Source organism: Arvicola amphibius, chromosome 2 (genome assembly GCF_903992535.2).
Source record: "Arvicola amphibius chromosome 2, mArvAmp1.2, whole genome shotgun sequence".
NCBI lineage: Eukaryota > Metazoa > Chordata > Mammalia > Rodentia > Cricetidae > Arvicola > Arvicola amphibius.
In genome coordinates, this window is record NC_052048.2 from 81,681,641 (window position 1) to 81,700,228 (window position 18,588).

The window sequence follows — 18,588 nt, forward strand, 5'->3', positions numbered from 1 at the left end:
GCTTTAAACTGAAGGCAATCCTCCTGCCTTAGCCTCCCGAGCGCTCAAATTATAGACATGAGCTCTCTTACCTGACTGAAGAAAAACAATTTTTAAATTTTGTGCTCTAGAAATTTCTCAAGAAGGCAAAACTTTTTAGAGAGCTGAAGAATTAAAAAAAACTTTATATTTCGTTAATTATAAAGTAATGATCCTTTTTATAAAAAAAGCCATTTTATAATCAAAGATTTGGAGCCTTAGTGGCTTTACTGAAGTCTCACAGCAACTGGAGAAAAATGTGCATATGAGGCCAGGGGTTCAATCCCCAGTACTACATTATTATTGTTTTTCAGCATGCAGAATTCAAGTTTTAAGTGCCTCTAAAATTATTTTATTTACCATTATGCAATGTGTAGATGATGTCAGGGATGGGGGCATGTCAAGAATGCCATGGAGTACATATCAAAGCATACCTACCTGCAGAGGTCAGAGGACAGCTTTGTGGGGGGTATCCTGCCCTTCAGCTTTAAGTGGATTTTGGGAATCTACATAGGTGGCCAGGTTTGTATTTTGGGTGGCAAGTGTCTTTATCCACTGACTCAGCCATCTTGCTGGCCCTTGAATGTACTTTTACACTAAGTTTCAACAAAATTAACTGAAAAAAATATACAAAGACCATCATGCCAAACACAGTCCCTGTCCATTTTTACATGAGGTCCAGGCAACCACTAAGTTGGAATAATCACTCCTGGCCACATCCTTTACTTGTTAAGGGTACTGTAGTCTCTCTCTCTCTCTCTCTCTCTCTCTCTCTCTCTCTCTCTCTCTCTCTCTCTCTCTCTCTCTCTCTCTCTCTCTTACACACACACACACACACACACACACACACACCCTGGGTCTTGGACTGAATATTCTTTCTTTTCCCTCCACATGCATATTTTGAACTCATAACTGTCCAGTGTGATGGTTTCAGGGGCAAGGCTTTCGGAGAGGATTAGCTCATGAGGTTGAAGCCCTTTTGAAGGGATTGGAAGCCTTTTAAGATGGTCACAAATCTCTCCCTTTCTGCATCCTCCATCATGTGAGGTGCTATTGAGAATGTGATTTGCAAACCAGAAGGGAGATCTTCACCACAACCCAGCTGTACACTGGTACCACGACTTGTCGGTTGTTCACTTACAGACACTTTCGTGGTTTGAACCATCCAATTTATGACATTCTATTAGAACAACTGGAGAGAAGACCAAATATAACTTCTGCTTGTAGCTGGCGTCATTCTCATCATTCCCTTTGTGCACTGCATTGGTTACGTTTTTTGCTGCTGTGATAAAGAACCATAACCAATGCAACTTAGAGGAGGTTGGGCTTATGATTCCACAGGGATAAGAGTCTGTCATGGAGGGGAGACAGGGTGACAAGTGGTAGTCATGACAACAGGAACAGGTTCACACCTTTAACTGCAAGTACAAAGCAGAGAGAACAAACTGGAATTGACAAGACGCCCCCCTCCCTCCCGCCAAACTCTTCGCTAGTGAAGGACTTCCTCCAGCAAACGTCTCCAGACAGCGCCATCAACTGGACACCAAGTATTCAAATGCTCGTGACTGTGGAGGGCATTTTCCATTCAAACCACAGCAGATAGTTTTGGTGGATGAACATAGGAATGCCGATTTCCAGGCGGGAAATGTCCGCGAAGTGGATTGCAAAGTAGGTACAAATCCTCTCCATCAGGTGACACACGTTTCCTTCTCTCGGGGAGCATGCCCTCCTGTTAGGGAGAGGAGATTTACTTCTTCGTCACTGAACCTGGTCCAGATGACTTGCTTTGAACCATGGGCAGACCGTAAATATGACTGGATATAGACATTTGGCCCATTTGAACTTGACTTTCTTATTGTTCTTCAGAACATTACATGTACATGATTTGAATAAACCTGGGCAAGTCTGGTGGGGTGATCAGATTTGGGGTCCACTTACTGCGTTGCTTAGCAGAAATGCAGCTTTAAATACCATCTGACCATAGGACCATGCAGAGTCAGCAGCTTTTCAGTGAGCATGCCCAGTGGTCTCACTAGCGTTTCTAAGTCCTAAGCACTTCTTTACTCTCTGCAAAACCAAGATGGCGGGTTATGATAGACACACGATCGAGTATAATCCAATGTAGAGGATTCACTATGTAAACTCAGCCCACACTTCTGATGCACAAAATCATGGTAACATTGTAAGTAGCGGTGTTTTGAGACAGTTTGTTATGCAGCAGAAGCTATGTGATACAGACTCCGAGAGGCTTAGTTCATTTATCTTATTTTTGAGATGAGAGGTAAGATTTTAAGAGATTAAAAGACCTACCTGTTTGCTTGGAACCTCAAGCTCACCACTGCATGATTAGGAAAGTCCCATTCTTCTCTCTCTTTGTCTCTAAACCCCACCCTCTCAGAGAATCTCCAACGAAGAAAAGGTGCCAAAAAGGCCAGTTCTGCATTCCCGGCAACTATAGCAACTTCCTCCCCTGTTGCTGCCAGCCTCCCAAGTCCCCGCCTAAGAGTTCCAGCTTTTTACCAGACTTGGGCACAAACCCACCTTGTGGAGGACACGACATCACCCTTCACATACAGGTTATATAATCTCCCTGGTTTAGTTCTGGCATATGGCTTCTCTGGCCTCCATCTTTGGGACTGGAGAACCTATCCAAGAGTTGCATTGCTCAAATAAACCTGTTGTTAATTTTTTTAAACTAGGCTTGAAATGGCTTACTGCATTGGTGGAGAAACCTATTATTAGAGGACAGAAAATCTATTACTACCCAAAATCAACTATCTAGTAAGTATTATTTATAGAGAAAAAGTTATTATGAAGAAATATCAGGAAATACTGTTTAAATGACATTTGAATTGTAGTATATAAACACACCACAGTTCGTGCATGCTGTGTTGTATAAATATGGATGACTGTACAGTATAGCACATAAGAGAAAGATGGTATAAGTCAAGAAGATGTGAGTTCAAATCTTATTTAATTGTCTTAGATGTTAAGTAGCTTATGTAGTCAACTAATAACTGTTTTTTTTATCTGTGTGGTGCACATGTTTACAAATACTTCATAGGTATGGAAAGGAAAGAATTAGAATATGTATAAAATATTATGCACAGATCCCAGCAATACTAAAGTCTTTATTATTTTTACCATTGATGCTATAAACATATAGATTATAGATTTATTAAAAATGCTCAAGTTCATGATGTCTTAATCTAGTTTTGAACAATCCTGGTACTGGCCTTGAAGCAGAGAGACCAGTTTTATTTATTTTATGCCACATCTTTTCTAATTTTTTATAAATGAAATAGACATTTGTAGCTGCAATATCTAGAAACTACTTTTTCCTAGTAATTCCATTTTAATATTAGTTTCTGTTTGGGAAGGGTCTCATGTAGCAGAGGCTGTCCTTGAACTCCTATCGTCCACCCGCCAAGTGCTGGAGTTACAGGTGTTGGTACCCAATTTAAAAAGAAGCATTCTTTAAACACAAACCTTATAAAAATTTTCAGTTATTTTTGTTTCTAACTATTTTACTTACTACTCTGCGTATCATCTGAGTCTCAGCTCTCTATCAAGGAGAGTAGTTAAGGTCTTTGACAAGAAAATAACAAAACCAGCTTTCAAACTGTTTCAAAGGCGAAAGGTAGCACAGAAGCCAAAGACACTAAAATATTCAGACTGGTCCTTTTGCCACAATGGAAAGCCAGCCAGTACAGTTAAGAAGCGGAAATCTATTCAGGTAACCGCAAAAAGAAAAAGCCACCAGCTGTAAGCCCCCAGCTGCAGATGGAAGAAAGAAGCACCGCTGAAGAGGCATCTCCATCTTCTCCGTACTGTAGTTTCTGTGAATGACCATTGTCGTGTCTCTGGTATGGGATCACATTGAGAAGAAAGGACGAGATCATCACCGTGACCACACCGCAAGCCTCAGGAAAGCCATTGTCTGTTTCTTGTTGGAAGCACATTGTTCAACATTTCACCGAGGAAAATATCCCTTGGCATTTCAGGCGCCGAGCTGCATCTCTGACGCTCCCTCGACTTACAGTTATCGGCTAGTGAATCCCATGGTTATTAAAAGGTGGTAGCTCCCTAGACATCTGCTTTGAATGATTAACATGTACAATAATCTGTGCATAGAAGTTACTTAAAGTGAGGAATTATGTTGTGCACACTTAGCATGAGTAGATTTCATACTGTGGAATAAAACCCTATTTAGAAAATTTAGACAGAATTTCATCTCTGATCTCTCAGTAACCCCCCTCCACTCCAGACAACAGAGCTTCATGTTGCCCTGATTGGCCTCAGACACCCTGTGTAGACAAGGATAACCTTGAACTTATGACCCTCCTGCCAGCACCTCCTGAGTAGATCTTGTTTGGCAGGTGTGTACTACTATACCTGGTTTCTGTATGACTTTGTCTACTAGGCAAGCACTCTGCAAATTGAGCTGTATCTCTAGACTAGGAGCCAAATTAAATGTTACCAGAAGACAATGTAAAGTTTAGAGTGAATCCTAGTCTCTTTGGATGCATACCTTGCTCAACCTGGATGTAGTGGGGAAGGGCCTTGAACTTCCCACAGAGCAGGGTGCCTTGCCCTCTTTTAAGATTGGAGAGTGAGGGTGAGGGGGTGTGGAAGGAGTAGGAAGGAAGTAGGAGGAGGGGAAGAAGTGGGAATTTGGACTGGTATTTTTTTAAGTAATAAAATAATGATAATAAAAAAGAAAATTGTGTTTTTTAAAATCTGGTTAATATATTTTAATTAAAAATATTTTATCTCTTTGTATTTGGGTGTTTTGACTGTATAATTTTCTGTGTACCATATGTGTCTGGTCCTCACAGAGGCCAGAAGAGGGTGTCAGACACCCTGGAACTGGAGAATTTGTGAACTGCCATGGAGTGCTAGGGAAAGCAACTCAGGTACTCTGTAGGAATAGCAAGCACTGTTAACCGCTAAGCTATCACTTGAGCCTATATACACACACATATATACACACAGATACAGATGCACACACACACATATTGAGATAAGGCCTTAATTTGTAGCTCTGGCTGATTTGGAGCTTGCTATGATTGCTAGACCGGCCTAAAATTAACTTGGATCTTTTTGATTTATTCTCCCACCATGATACACTTTCTCCCTCTCTCTCTCTGACTCTGTGCCCATCTCTATGTCTCTGTCTGTCTCTCTGTCTGTCTGTCTCTATGTGTGCATGTGTATGTGGGTGAGAGAGAGAAAGAGAGAGAGATCATACCAAGCAGATAAAAATAAACAAAGAAGCTCATGTACTTTTTTTTTCAAGGAGTCCATAAAGGAATTTTTTTTTACTAAGATCCTTGTAGAATAAATGACTTATTTGGTGTTCTCAAGTTGCTCAAGAGTAGTGTACAGTGGGAAGCTCTCTGAAGACCCGTGGGGCAGGTGTAAGGCACTGTAGTTTCTTGCAAGAGCTCCTTCAGGGAGCCATCCACCAGTCCCTGCGAGAGCTCAGAATGTGCTGGAAGTTCCAATTCCACTGCCCAGCAGTGTCTTGAGACTTCAGACAGGGAGCCTTTTTTTTTTTTTTTGACAGTGGGTGCGGTTATAGACTTATGTCTCTGACTAACTAGATGAGTTTGCATCCCAGTGATATTCTATATTCCGCAAGGGATGCTCAGGTGATGGGGTTTGCAGTTGTTAGCTGGACTTCTCTAGTTCTCTGAAGCCACAAACTACTTCCTTGGGGGACACAGAGGTAGCAGCCTACCTTCATTTCCTATGGCCTTTTAAAGGAGAGGGACCAATATTTGTAAAGGACAAACAGCTCAAAAAAACCCCCAATGTCTCATAATATCTAAGAACTTCAGTACAAGTGGCTAAGAATAGCATGTTTTCTGTATGAAATAATGACCAAATGCGAACTTTCTGAGGTCTTCATTTTTTGCAATCTTGTTAAAACACACCCACGCACGCATGTACACACACCCACGCACACACTCACACTCTCTCTCACACATACACACTAGATTTAACTACATGAAAAGTAGTTATAAGTTTAGAGATACATCTCTCTTATGAGAGAGCTGCATCTCGGTAAAGCCTAGCAGACAATAAATGCCACTTAGTTACCAAATGCTTATTTGTTACTATTACTAGTTAGAAAATATCCCCAGAGATGCTTGCACACCCTGGAGAAGTGTAATCCAACATTAAGCTACTGCCTTTCTTTAAAGGGAATAGAGTAAGAAGATTATTTTGCTAAGCCTCCTCAGAAATAATTTAAAACTCATTTAACTTCAAGTTTACTTTTTAAGATTGATAAAAAAAAAAAAAAAACAGGGGAGAAATAAATCTGGTTCACAGTCTGAATGATGCTAAAATAAACTAGTAATTTAAAAAGTGTTTTTCCAAAGCCTGATTAGTGGCTGGTTTAACTTTTGCTCCCAAAGTGCATGTGTGCATTTCATGTATTGATGACTCTTTTAATCTTGTAAGAACCACATCCAGCAATGAATCACATTCTTCGAGTGAATAATTCAGTCCTGACGCCAACCTCAGAGGGGGAATATTGTGGTCATGCTGTCTGAACAGTGTGGTAGCTATGGCTACCTATATAATTCTTCCCAATGGGAAAAAAAGTGACAATGACATTAAATTTAATCAGGTTTCCCTTTTCTGTGGTTCCCACTGGGATGAGCCACTAGTGTCCTGCCTGAAATATTCAAAGGCCTTCCTGAGTAGTTTGCATGTGTTCATGTACTGGGACAATGTCCTGCTATTGCAGAACAATAGATCTGTCACATGGTGCCCTTGTGACTGGGTGTGAGGCTAGCTAGCACTGCTGAGCACAAGGCTTAAGGGCTGGGCTTTAATCCAGGGAACATCTTAAGTCTCAGCAAACACTAGTAAGGAAAAGTACACAGATACTGAGTGCGCTGGCGTAAAGATCTGTGGTTGCTAAACAAGGATGTTGCTCAGATTTCCAGCCTCACTTCGTGGACGTGGAGGCAGGGGACCTCGTGCTGAAGCTCTCATGGTTGAAAACCTTTGAAAAACAAACTAAGCAAATATTTAGGAACAGAACTCACATCGGCACCCCTGTACTTTTGCAGAACTCAGTAGAGAGCACTTCCCTTTAAATTATAAACAGACCTAATTACCAAAGGATGAAAAATACCAAGAGAACCGTGACTGCAGTCTTACGTAAATGTCCACGTTGGATCTATGACATTCATCTAAAACACACCTTGTTGCTCTTAACTTTGGTACTTGGAGAAACAACTGCAAATTAATTTCTATCTGCCCCCCTCACCAGGAGCATAAAGCCAATCAACCATTAAAAACAAAAACCAGTTCTATATTTCTAGAAAAGAATTAAGAATTGCACATAACACTTTCTGCTGTGCAGAGAGACTAAGCCCATCTTGGGCTATGTTTAATACTAAAACCTGACCAGGAAAGTTTTTAAATATACTCAGACATAATATTACATAAATAAGCACAGTTATATATTTGTGTTGTATAGTTAGAATGTAGTAAGATACTTATGTATCACTTTCTACAAATATATGTAACAAAATTTGTAATAGAGGTGGAAATGGAATATGTGGTAAATAAAACTTTTCTTTGTTTCTCTATTTCTTCTTATTTTGTTTATTACTTGTTAATTTTTTGCTAAGTGCTGGCCTGCATTGAAATCAGGCTCTTTGTCTCAATCAACAGTCATGTTTAAATTCTACTAACGTCAATATCAAAACATGAAAATTATTAGTTTGCTGCATAGTTGAAGGGAAGATAGATTCTTTTACATACTTATGTTTTAATTCACAAGGTAGATGTTTGAAGAAGAGTAATTTGAAATTGTTTCTAATGTCAAGATCATAGTCAAAGAAATAAAGTGTTTCATGGATGTACCAGAAAAACTTTTGCTAATGACATATCAGCGACCTCAGAGTCATGGAGGAGTTCAAGGTCAGCCAGTGAGATGCTCTCAGTGGTCAGCTAGTTTTGACTGACTGACACTTGGTTTTTAATCTTTGAGAATGTGATTTCATGTTTATCAAACTTTGACATAAGGCATTGTGTACAATATAGAAATGGGGAGTCTGTGCTATGGCTTTCCAAAATAAACTTGACACACAATGTATTGGCATCCTCTTTAGGACAGATGAGTGTCAAAGGGCAGGAGGTCAGGAACGAACGGTCTGACTGAATAGGTTTCAGCAGAGAAGGCAGGTTCCTCAGGACAAACACCCTTCCACAGAGCCTCATTTGTGGGCTCTAGGCTTTGCAGTGCAGCTCTCTCCACTTCCCTATTGTTTGGTGGCAGGATGTTAGAGGGAATCCGTAACTTGTTCACTTACACAAGGGTGGCAGAAAGTCATTATTTAGTGGAGAATGGAGCCCAGAGAGTCTTACCAAATGAAGAAAAGACAGTAGTAGGTGAAGTTTGTCCTTTTTCAAGTTTGCTTCTTTCTTTTTATACTTTGATACAAAATCTCATTATGCAGCCCTGGCTAATCTATAACTTCCTATGTAGACCATGCTGGCCTCACACTTACAAAGATCTGTCTTGCACCATCATACCTAGGTGTGTTTTAATTTTTTTGTTTGATTGTTTAATTTATTTTGGATATTTTCTCTAGTAGCCCAACTGGCCTCAAACTTGCTGTGTGGCAGAAGTTTGCCTTGAACTCCTGATCATCTTGCCTCCACTTCCCAAGTGGTAGTGTTGTAGGCATATTCCACCCATCGTGCCAGGCACATGTTTGTCTTTATGTCATTTTTGTGCCTCTTTCTGATTAGTTTTGACTTTTCAGGTGTTTTAGCCAAAGGTGATAGATAAAAATTTCTTGTATAATCCAGTCCACAATGTCTGCAAGTATCTTGAAATTTCTTAATTTAGTTTTAAGGTACTGACTCTAGATTTTGCTTGTCCCTCTCAACCTTTGAATGATAGAAACCCCAGTCTGAAGAAAGCAAATTACTTCACTTGTCTGTCTCGTCACTGGGTTTGATTGCACCAAATCCTTGACTGACAAAAAGGAGACCAATGAAAAAGTTGAATGTTGCTCTGCCCACTTACAGATCTGTGCAATAGGTTGGTAATTCTTTGCTACTTCCTACACTGCGAAGAAACCATTTTCCTTTGAGAAAGCAAGCTTTTGAAAAAGGTCACCTTACATAAAACATGTTCTCTGGACAAGATGATCAAAAGTCTAAGGGTATTATAATGTCCTTTCTGATTGTCAGACATTTATACCCAGAATATTTAGAACCCAACCATCTTCTTGATAATTGGTGGTTTAGTCAGTATCTAATTCAAGAGTGTGTTGTTACTGTTGTCCTAAACCTTTTAAACTAGCGGACAGGTATCATAAGCATTTATTTTTTCTTGTCCTGGCTTGTATCTTTGAAAAGTAAGGGCATATTCGTACAAAATCTCAACACTGTCTTTTCAATCATTTAGCATTAATATAACTATGTACTCATATGTGTAGTTCATATTCAAGTCTCCCCAACTGACCTCTAAATGATCTTATAGAGTTATACAACTTCCTGGTGCACCTTCTCCCTCTGTCCCCCTCCACTCCTTTCATCACTTCCTTAGTGTCTTTAAAGTCAGGATTCAATCAAGTATTATACATTGCATACACTTATAATTAAATCATTTAAAATTGCATTATTTATTTATTTCTCATGTACATGTGTGGTTGCACCCGTGCCATGGTACACGAGCGGAGGCAGAGGACAACTTAGAGGAGTTGGTTCTTTCCTTCAACCACTTGGGCCCTAGGGGTAGAATTCAAATTGTCAGACTTAGTGGCAAGTTTCTTTACCCATGTAGCCATCTTGCTAGTGTTCATTAAGTTAAAGAATGAATATTTAATTTTCTATAACCTAGAACTCTCCCATTCCCAGTGTTCTCTTTTTAATCATCTTTTCTTTTGGTTAATAAATTCTTCTTACTTGTGGATAAGACTTTGGATTTTATGACCTTACCCTGATATCCCTGTTTGTGCATTTATTATTGTTTTTTGAAAACTTTGAACAAAAAATTCTTTACAGAGTTTGTTACATAATTGGGTGCTTTTCTACTTTGTACACAATTGTTCTTCTCCATAGAAAGCTGCTTTTGAACTTCTCATCTGGTGACAGCAGGCACTAACATCCTGACTGTAAAAAGATCATGGTAATGATGCTTCAGTGTTATAAGTTGAAAGTAGGACCCTGGAGTATGGCTCTTTTCCCTAGCATCAGGAATGCAAAATGTATTTATTAAAAAAAAAAACACCAAATAAATTTTCTGTAGACATGGACAGTGACAGCGGTCAACTATTATATAATGTCAACTGAAACCAGTAACTGATAGATGCCTTCAGGCATTTTCTTCAACTGAATTCTCTGAAGTTATTGGTGAGGAACTTGCTTTGAGCTTCCTTAAGCTTCCTGTCACAGTTACAGGGAATGACAGAGCAAAGTTCTGAGAATTCAGACATGTCATCTCTCATTGTGCCCATCCTAGGTCCCTTTTTTATTTTTATTTTTTTATTTTTAGGTATTTATGTCATTACAGGTTCTGATATAGTTAACAGAAAGGCCTTCCCACAGCAACCAGTAAAGCAGCTCTTACAGTCTTTGTTAGATCAATGAATTTTTTTCCTACTATGTTCACAAAACTTCCAAGCATAGCCATCACAACCAATTCTGAGAAACTCTGCAGAATTTTCATTTATTTTTATTAAAAATTTTCATCTCCTCCCGTCCTCCCACTTCCCTCCCCTCCCCTCCACCCATACCCCCATCCCCTCCCTCTCCAGGCCGAAGAGCAGTCAGGGTTCCCTACACTATGGGAAGTCCAAGGTCCTCCCAACTCCCCCCAGGTCCAGGAAGGTAAGCATCCAAACTAACAAGGCTCACACAGAGCCCGTCCATGCCGTAGAATCAAAGCCCATTGCCATTGTCCTTGGCTTCTCAGTCAGCCTCCACTGTCAGCCACATTCAAAGAGTCCAATTTGATCACATGTTCCATCAGTCCCATTCCAACTGGTCTTGGTGATCTCCTGTTAGATCTGTCCCACCGTCTCAGTGGGTGAACGCACCCCTCACGGTCCTGACTTTCTTGCTCATGTTCTCCCTCCTTCTGCTCCTCATCAGGACCTTGGGAGCTCAGTCCAGTGCTCCATTGTGGGTCTCTGTCTCTATCTCCATCCATCACGAGATGAAGGTTCTATGGTAATATGCAAGATAATCATCAGTGTGGCTATAGGACAAGGCCAGTTCAGGTACCCTTTCCTCTGCTGCCCAGTAAACAAACTGGGGACATCTCCGTGGACATGGGAACCTGTCTAGAGTCCAGACTCTTGCCAACCCTAAAATGGCTCCCGTAATTAAGATATATACGTCCCTGCTCCCCCAACCACCCCTCCTCCATCCCAACCATCCCATTCCCTCAAGCTCTCCCCATCCTCTCCTCCCTTCTCTCCCCGCATCTCCCCTTATCCCCACCTCACCTCCACCCCCCTGCTCCCAACCCCTGCCTGGCAATTTTGTCCATTTCCAATATGCAGGATGATAACTATATGTTTTTCTTTGGGTTCACCTTCTTATTTAGCTTCTCTAGGATCACGAATTATAGGCTCTATGTCCTTTATTTATGGCTAGAATCCACTTATGAGTGAATACATACCATATTCCTCTTTTTGGGTCTGGATTACCTCACTCAGTAAAGTGTTTTCTATTTCCATCCATTTGCATCTGCAGAATTTTCTTAACTCTCAAAAATCCTTCAATACCTAGTTCTTTGCAAGAGACATTTGGGGAATTTTCAGTGCTCTTTGAATAATTTGTACATCAACTTTCTGGTCTTCATTAGCAGGCTTTAATGAGTATAAGGTTGGGATGAAAAACCAAAAAGAAAAAAGACTGAGATGCATCAAAGCAGAGAGCAGCCCCCTCTAGAACAATGCCTTATGCAATAGCTGCTAACATAGCATTGAGGGCATCTGTAACTCTTCCTTCTCATTCACGTCAACACCACTCGTCCCTTCAGTCTTCAGCAGAGATGTTCCAGCCATTCATTTGGCTTTTCCTTCTCATATTCACTAGTTGTGGTGTCAATGCTCAGTGATTTCTTCAATACAGTTTTCAACTTCCTTTCAAAAGCATGGTGCCGTCTTTGGTGACAATGACCTCTGGGACTTTCGCTAAGTCTTGAAAGTCTTCAAGATTTAGGTTCAGTACTTCTTCTCCAAATACTGCACCACCAGTAGCAATAGACATATCTTTAAGCTAATTCTTTCTATTGTCCTCAAACCCTGATGTTTGAGTTCTTCCATGTTTAAAATCAGTGTACTAATGTTTTCCCACCAGTATCTTCAGTGATTATGACCAAGGTCTTCCAGTGAGTACTTGCAATTTCTAGAGAAGGTACAATGGACAGAACATTAGAAATCTTCTTTCCACTCAGCTGAAGATAAGATCTTGGGATTCATATTTTTGACATTTTAATGTGTTAGTAAATATGGGGAAATAGGTCTACTGTGGTGCTTTGCATAAAAATGACCCCCACAGAGTTCATACATTTGATACTTAGTCATCAGGGGGCTGCATTACTTGAGAAGAAATAAGAGGTGTGGCCTTGTTGGGAAGGTGTGGGCTTGCTGGAGGAAGTGTACCACAGGAGGTGGGCTTTGAGGTTTCAAAACCCCAAGCCAGCCCTAATATATATTTTTTTTATCCTGCTGCTTGTGGATCTGGATGTAGATCTCTTAGCTACTTCTTCAGCACCATGTCTGTCTGCATGCCACCCTGCTCCCTTCCATGATGATAATGGACTAAACCTCTGAAACTCTAAGCAAATCCCAGTTAAATGCTTTTCTTTATGAGTTGCCATGATTGTAGTGTTTCTTCACAGCCATAAAATATGACCAAAACATACTCTATAAAACTGCAATAATAATTTCTAAGTTATTATTCAGTGCTTTGCCATCTTTCATTGTGATGACACCGTTCTTTCCAAACTTTTTCACCGTGTCAGAAATGGTGTTGATGTTTCTCCATCTCCCTTTGCAGAAATTGTAGCAATAAGAACATTTGTCACAGGTTTAGAATGTTTTCCAAGTTCAGGAATTGCAGCATCAATTAGCCAGAATGGCACATCTCCTGATTCCCACTGCATTTGCTGCATTACGGGTTCTCTCTAAGCACTCCATGCCGTGGAATATTCTACATCAGTAGCGGTGGTGTGTCAGCCCCAGGCTCGCACCATCTTTTCTTAGTTTGGGAATTCTCCAGGTCTGTTCGTAATCAGTGCTTTCCCCTCTGGTCCCACTATTGAGGCTACAGCATCACCAAGTTTCAGATAGCCACACCAAGTTTTGCATCCTTGGTCTGGGCCTGAGTGAGATAAGGAGCCAGTGTTTGGGAAACACTGGTCTCATCTAGTGCATGCAGTGAGGCAAGCTGTCAGCAACAGAGTTTGCTTTCTTTGAGACAGGGTCTTTTGTAGGTCGGTCATCTCTAGAGATGTTTACATAGCTGAGAATGACTCTGAGCTCCTGGTCCTCCTTTATCCATGATCCCGTTGCTTAAGTGACAGGTGTGTGCCACTGCCTCTAGCTGCCTTGTTCCCTGATTTAAAAGCCTGACTCCAGCCTCTTTAGGCCTATTATCTTGTGGATAAACTTCTTCTAAGGTTAATCAAAATCACTTTCTATGGCTTGAAGCTGAGAATCACAAATTCTGCAAAGTAATAACGTTTTTTTCCGAGACACGGTTTCCTTGGTAGCCCTGGCAATCCTAGAAGTCGCTTTGTAAACCAAGCTGGCCTCAGACTTAAGAGATCCAACTGCTTCTGCCTCCTGAGTGCTGGGACTAAGGGTGTGTGTCACCACAGCTGGCTCTAAAACAATAGCATCTTTGTGTTCTAAAAGAAATAAGAGCTAGTCTCAGAACATATTTCTATTAAAGAAAGTAGAAAAGTATTAAAGTTTACATGGTAAGTTGCAGAGTTAAAGACAAAGGCATCTGCTGCCAAGCCTCAGGACCAAAGTTTCATCCCCAGGACGCACATGGTGAGGGAGTGGATTCCCTCAAGCAGTCCTTGGGTCTCCACATATATGCTGTGGTGCATGTTCTTTCCCCCACTTCTTCCTTTCAGCAAACAAACAGCAAATACGTAAATTCTCATTTCATAGATCTCACACTGTCTCGTACTTACTATGTAAACCCACCGGATTTGGGATTTCCAGGAAGTCATATTTCTGCCTCTGCCTCCCCAGTGCTGGAATTGTGGTCCTGTGCCACCATGCCATGCTTTGTGCTGAGTTAAAAAAAAAACACAAAACCTGTGAAACAGTTATGCTAGAAGCAAAATACATAAAGAAAGCCAAGGAACGTGAGAGGAGACTTTCCCCATAGAAGAACATACCAGTTGATTGTCCAGTGCCAATCAGCTCTGAGTTTCAAAAGCCCAATGCCAAGCCCAGTTTCTTTCTCTCTTTTGCCTGAAAATTAGGATGTACAGCTATCAGTTATTCTTCCAATGCCATGCTGGCTTGCTTCCCACCGTGATGATCATAAACTCATCCTCTGAAATTGTAAGCAGGCTACCAACTTTTTTAATAATAAGAGTTGCCTTGGTCATGGTGTCTCTTCACGGAAATAGAAAGTAGAATAGAAATTAAGACAGCCATTTTCTAGTGTCTTTATTGCTTCCTTCTGAGGACTAAAGTTTTCATTGTAGGAGTCCTTCACTTTCTTGCGTAAGTCTATTCCTAGATAATAGTAATAATTATTATTATTAATTATTATTGTTGTTGTTATTGAGGCTGTTGTGAATGGAAATGTGTCCATGATTTCTTCTGTGGGTTTATTGTTGGTGTATAGAAAAGCTACAATTTGTGCAAGTTGAGTCTGTGTTTTGCCACCTGGCTGAATTTGTTTATTATTCCTAGAAATTTTCTGGTAGAATTTTTAGGACCTATAATGTATAGTATGATGTCATCTGCAAACAGGGATAGTTAGACTTCTTTCCCTATATCTATCCCTTTAATTTCCATCTCTTGCTTCATCCCTCCAGTTACTACTTTGAGTACACACTGTTGAAACAGTGTGGAAATTATCTTCTCCCTGACTTCAGTAGTATTGCTAAAAACTTTCCTTCATTTAGGATGATGTTGGTTGTGAGTTTCTCATATATAGCTCTTATCACTCTACTCATATAGCTAGAACTTCTTATCATGAAGGCATGCTAGATTTTGTCAGAGAACTTTTCTGCATTTGTTGAGGTGATTATGTGATTTTTGTATTTAAGTACATTTATACAGTTTATTATGTTTATTGACTTGCATGTTTTGAACCATCCCTACATTTTAGGGATAAAGACAACTTGGTCATGTGGATAATCTTCTTTAATGTATGTCTGTATTCTGTTTAAATTATTTTGTTAAGCATTTTTGATTCTGTGCCCACTAGGCATATTTGGCTGTAGTTTTCCTCCTTTTGCTGGGTCTTTCACTGGCAGTTGCTATTGGACTGATCCTGGCTCCAAGAAAGGAGTAGGGGATTGCTTCTTCTTCATTTTGTACCTCCTCCTCATTCTGAGTAGTTTAAGGAGAAGGATAGCTTTGCTTTGAAAGGCTGGTAAAATTCTCCCGTGAATCCATCTGGCCCTGAACTGGTCTTAGCTGGAAGGATTTCTATCACTACTTCAATCTCATATGCTATGAGTCTCTCAAGGTTGCTGACATTTTTGCTTAAGTTTGGTGGTTTGCCTGAATTCATCTATTTCTTTTAGGTTTTCCATTTTAATGGAGTACAGGTTTTAAAAGTATTTCCTTATATTATTCTGCATTTATTCAGTGTTTGTTGCAGTTTCTCTCTTAATAATTTGGGTCCTCTTTTACTTTTGGTTGGTTGGTCCAAGGGTCTGTCAGTTGTGTTTATCATCTCAGAAAAAGCAGCTCTTGCATTAATCAATTCTTTGTATTGTTTTCATTGTTTCTATTCTATTAATTTCTGATCTAATTTTTTATTATTTCTGGCCTTCAATTAGATTTAGATTTTGATTGTTCTTGATTTCCCAAATTTTCCAATTGTATCATTTGGCCATTTATTTGTTTTCTTTCTGGTTGTTTAACGCAGGCAATTAGAGCTATAGATTTCCCTAAGAAGACTGCTTTCAGTGGGTACCAGAGACCTTATTTTGTTGTGCTTTCATTTTTATTTGGCTTCAGGAAATTTTTTATTTCTTTTTTGATTTCTTCTCTTACCCAGTCATCACTCAGTAATGAATTGTTTAATATCCATGAGTTTGTGCATTTACTAGAGATTTGTTTGCTGTCAATTATGTTTATGATTCCTCTTTTAATGTCTGTGTCCTGGGATTCATCTAGATAATTTTCAAATACTCTACAAGACTGGAAGATTTTGGAGATAAGATACTGACTAGGTACTTCATATTGTTGATATTTTTTAAATAAGGTCTGGGTGTGTGTTATTTTGTTCTGAGTCTGATATTGACTGAACTTGAGTCTAATATTGATTGAACTGAGCTTGGGGGATAAGAGAGGATGTGGAGATTTATTGGGCCTAGAGGTTGGAAATGGCTTGGGTGGGATGAAGTCAGATAGGCAGAGAGGACAGAACTGTACAAGACGTGCCTCCTGGTTCAAGTCTAGAGTGTGGGGGTAGATCTGGTTGAGTGGCAAGTTTTGATGTAGCATGGGAGGGGCTGGTTGGATAGAATGTAGGTACAGAGGATCCTGGCAGAAGCTTTGAGATGAGTTGGGATCCAGGCAATGGAGGCCTGACTAAGCTACTGCACTGGATGTAGGACCTGGGATAGATATGGTGGGTTGGAGAACAGGTATAGATGGGAGGTTAGGGTTACTAACTGGATGGGATCCAGGATAAGGAAGTGGGATGTCTGGCTGGGTGGAGAAGTTGGATGCTGTGAACAAGGACCTGTGGCTTATGGCACATAGGATGGGTCTGGGCTAGGCTCTGGAGAAGGAAGTTTATTTACTGTTCAGTGTAAGGATGGAAGTATGCGTGTGGGTGAGCATATTTGGATGTCAGCCAACTTTCAAAATTCAGCTCTCTTTCCATCATTTGGGCTCAGGGGATTGAGCTCAGGCCATCAGACTTGATGACAAATGCCATTACAGCCCTCTCACCAGTCCTGAAAGACCTCATATTTCTGTAGAAGAAAACTATAAGGTTTGGAATAAAATGTGCACTGTGGGAGATAATGGCAGACTAAACTCAGCCAAAGAAAATAGTGAACTGGAGACAAAAAACTGTCTAAAATGACATATGAACACACTTCAAGGAAAAGAGTGCTTGTAAGATCAGTTAATTGTGGCAGAAAACCTATCATCCTTGTAATTTAAGTCCTTGAAGAAAAGCGTGAAGAAAAAAAATCTAATAACAGTGACTGGATTTTCTCCATTTTATGGAAACCCTTTGACAGCCCTAAGAAGCTCAACAATCCATAGTCATAACAAGCATGAAGAAAACAACACTAAGGCACACCATAGTCAAGTTGCTCAAAAGCAATGATAAGAAGAAAACTTGAAAATCAGCCAGAACAACAACAAAAATGGTGACTTATTCTTTTCAAAACCCAATACATGTAAGACTGCAACAAGGTAGCATCAATAATGTAGGTAAAAAGAGAACAGAATTAGACTTCTATACCTAGTAAAAATGTCTCTCCAAAATTGAAGAAAGTAGGTTGGAATGGTGGCTAGAGAGAGGAATCATTCGTTAAGGGCACTCGCTGCTTGATTTGGAGGTGCAATCCTCTAATACTAACACACAGAAAACAGATGGGTCTTTCTGAGCTTGAGGCTACTACCCAGGTCTACTCAATGAGTTTTAGATTATTCAGATCTACATAGTGAGACTCTGTCAAAACACACACACACACACACACACACACACACACAAACAAAAAACAAAAACAAAGAGCAACAGCAGTGGCAGCAGCAAAAACAACAACAAAAGAGCACTTGCTGTTCTTGCAGAGGACCTGGGTTCTGAACCCAGCAGTCACATTGTGGCTCACAAGCATCTGTAACTCCAGTGCTGTGGGATTTGCTGCCCACTTCTGGCCTCTCTGCCCGCCAGGCATGTTCACGGTATATATAGTATTATTAGTTTTTTGTTTATTCTCTCTCTCTCTCTCTCTGAATGTGTGTGTGTGTGTGTGTGTGTGTGTGTGTGAGAGAGAGAGAGAGAGAGAGAGAGAGAGAGAGAGAGAGAGATGAGGACACACACAGAGAGAGAGAGCGAGCGAGCGAGAGAGCATGAAGTTGGAGTACTTAGAGAGGTTAGGAGGATCTGGGAGGAATTGGGGGAGGGGAAACCATGATCAAAATATGTCCTATGAAAATATTTAAATAAAATAAAACAATAAAAATTAAAACAACCTCCCCAAATAAAATACATCTTTAAAAAATGCAATAGAGACATAAATTTTTGTTTTAAAGGTGTACACGTTGAGAGAATTGTTGACAGATCTGCTGGCCAGGAAATGCTATGGGCAGTACTCCTTGATGTGTGAACATGATACCACACAAGAAGGAG

The 18,588-nt window shown here is 40.2% G+C and overlaps 1 pseudogene; it reads right to left on the bottom strand.

Annotated features, from left to right (window-relative positions):
* Positions 1–10,385: 10,385 nt before the first annotated feature.
* On the bottom strand, positions 10,386–18,133 carry LOC119807261 (annotated as a pseudogene).
* Between the last annotated feature and the right edge of the window lie 455 nt (positions 18,134–18,588).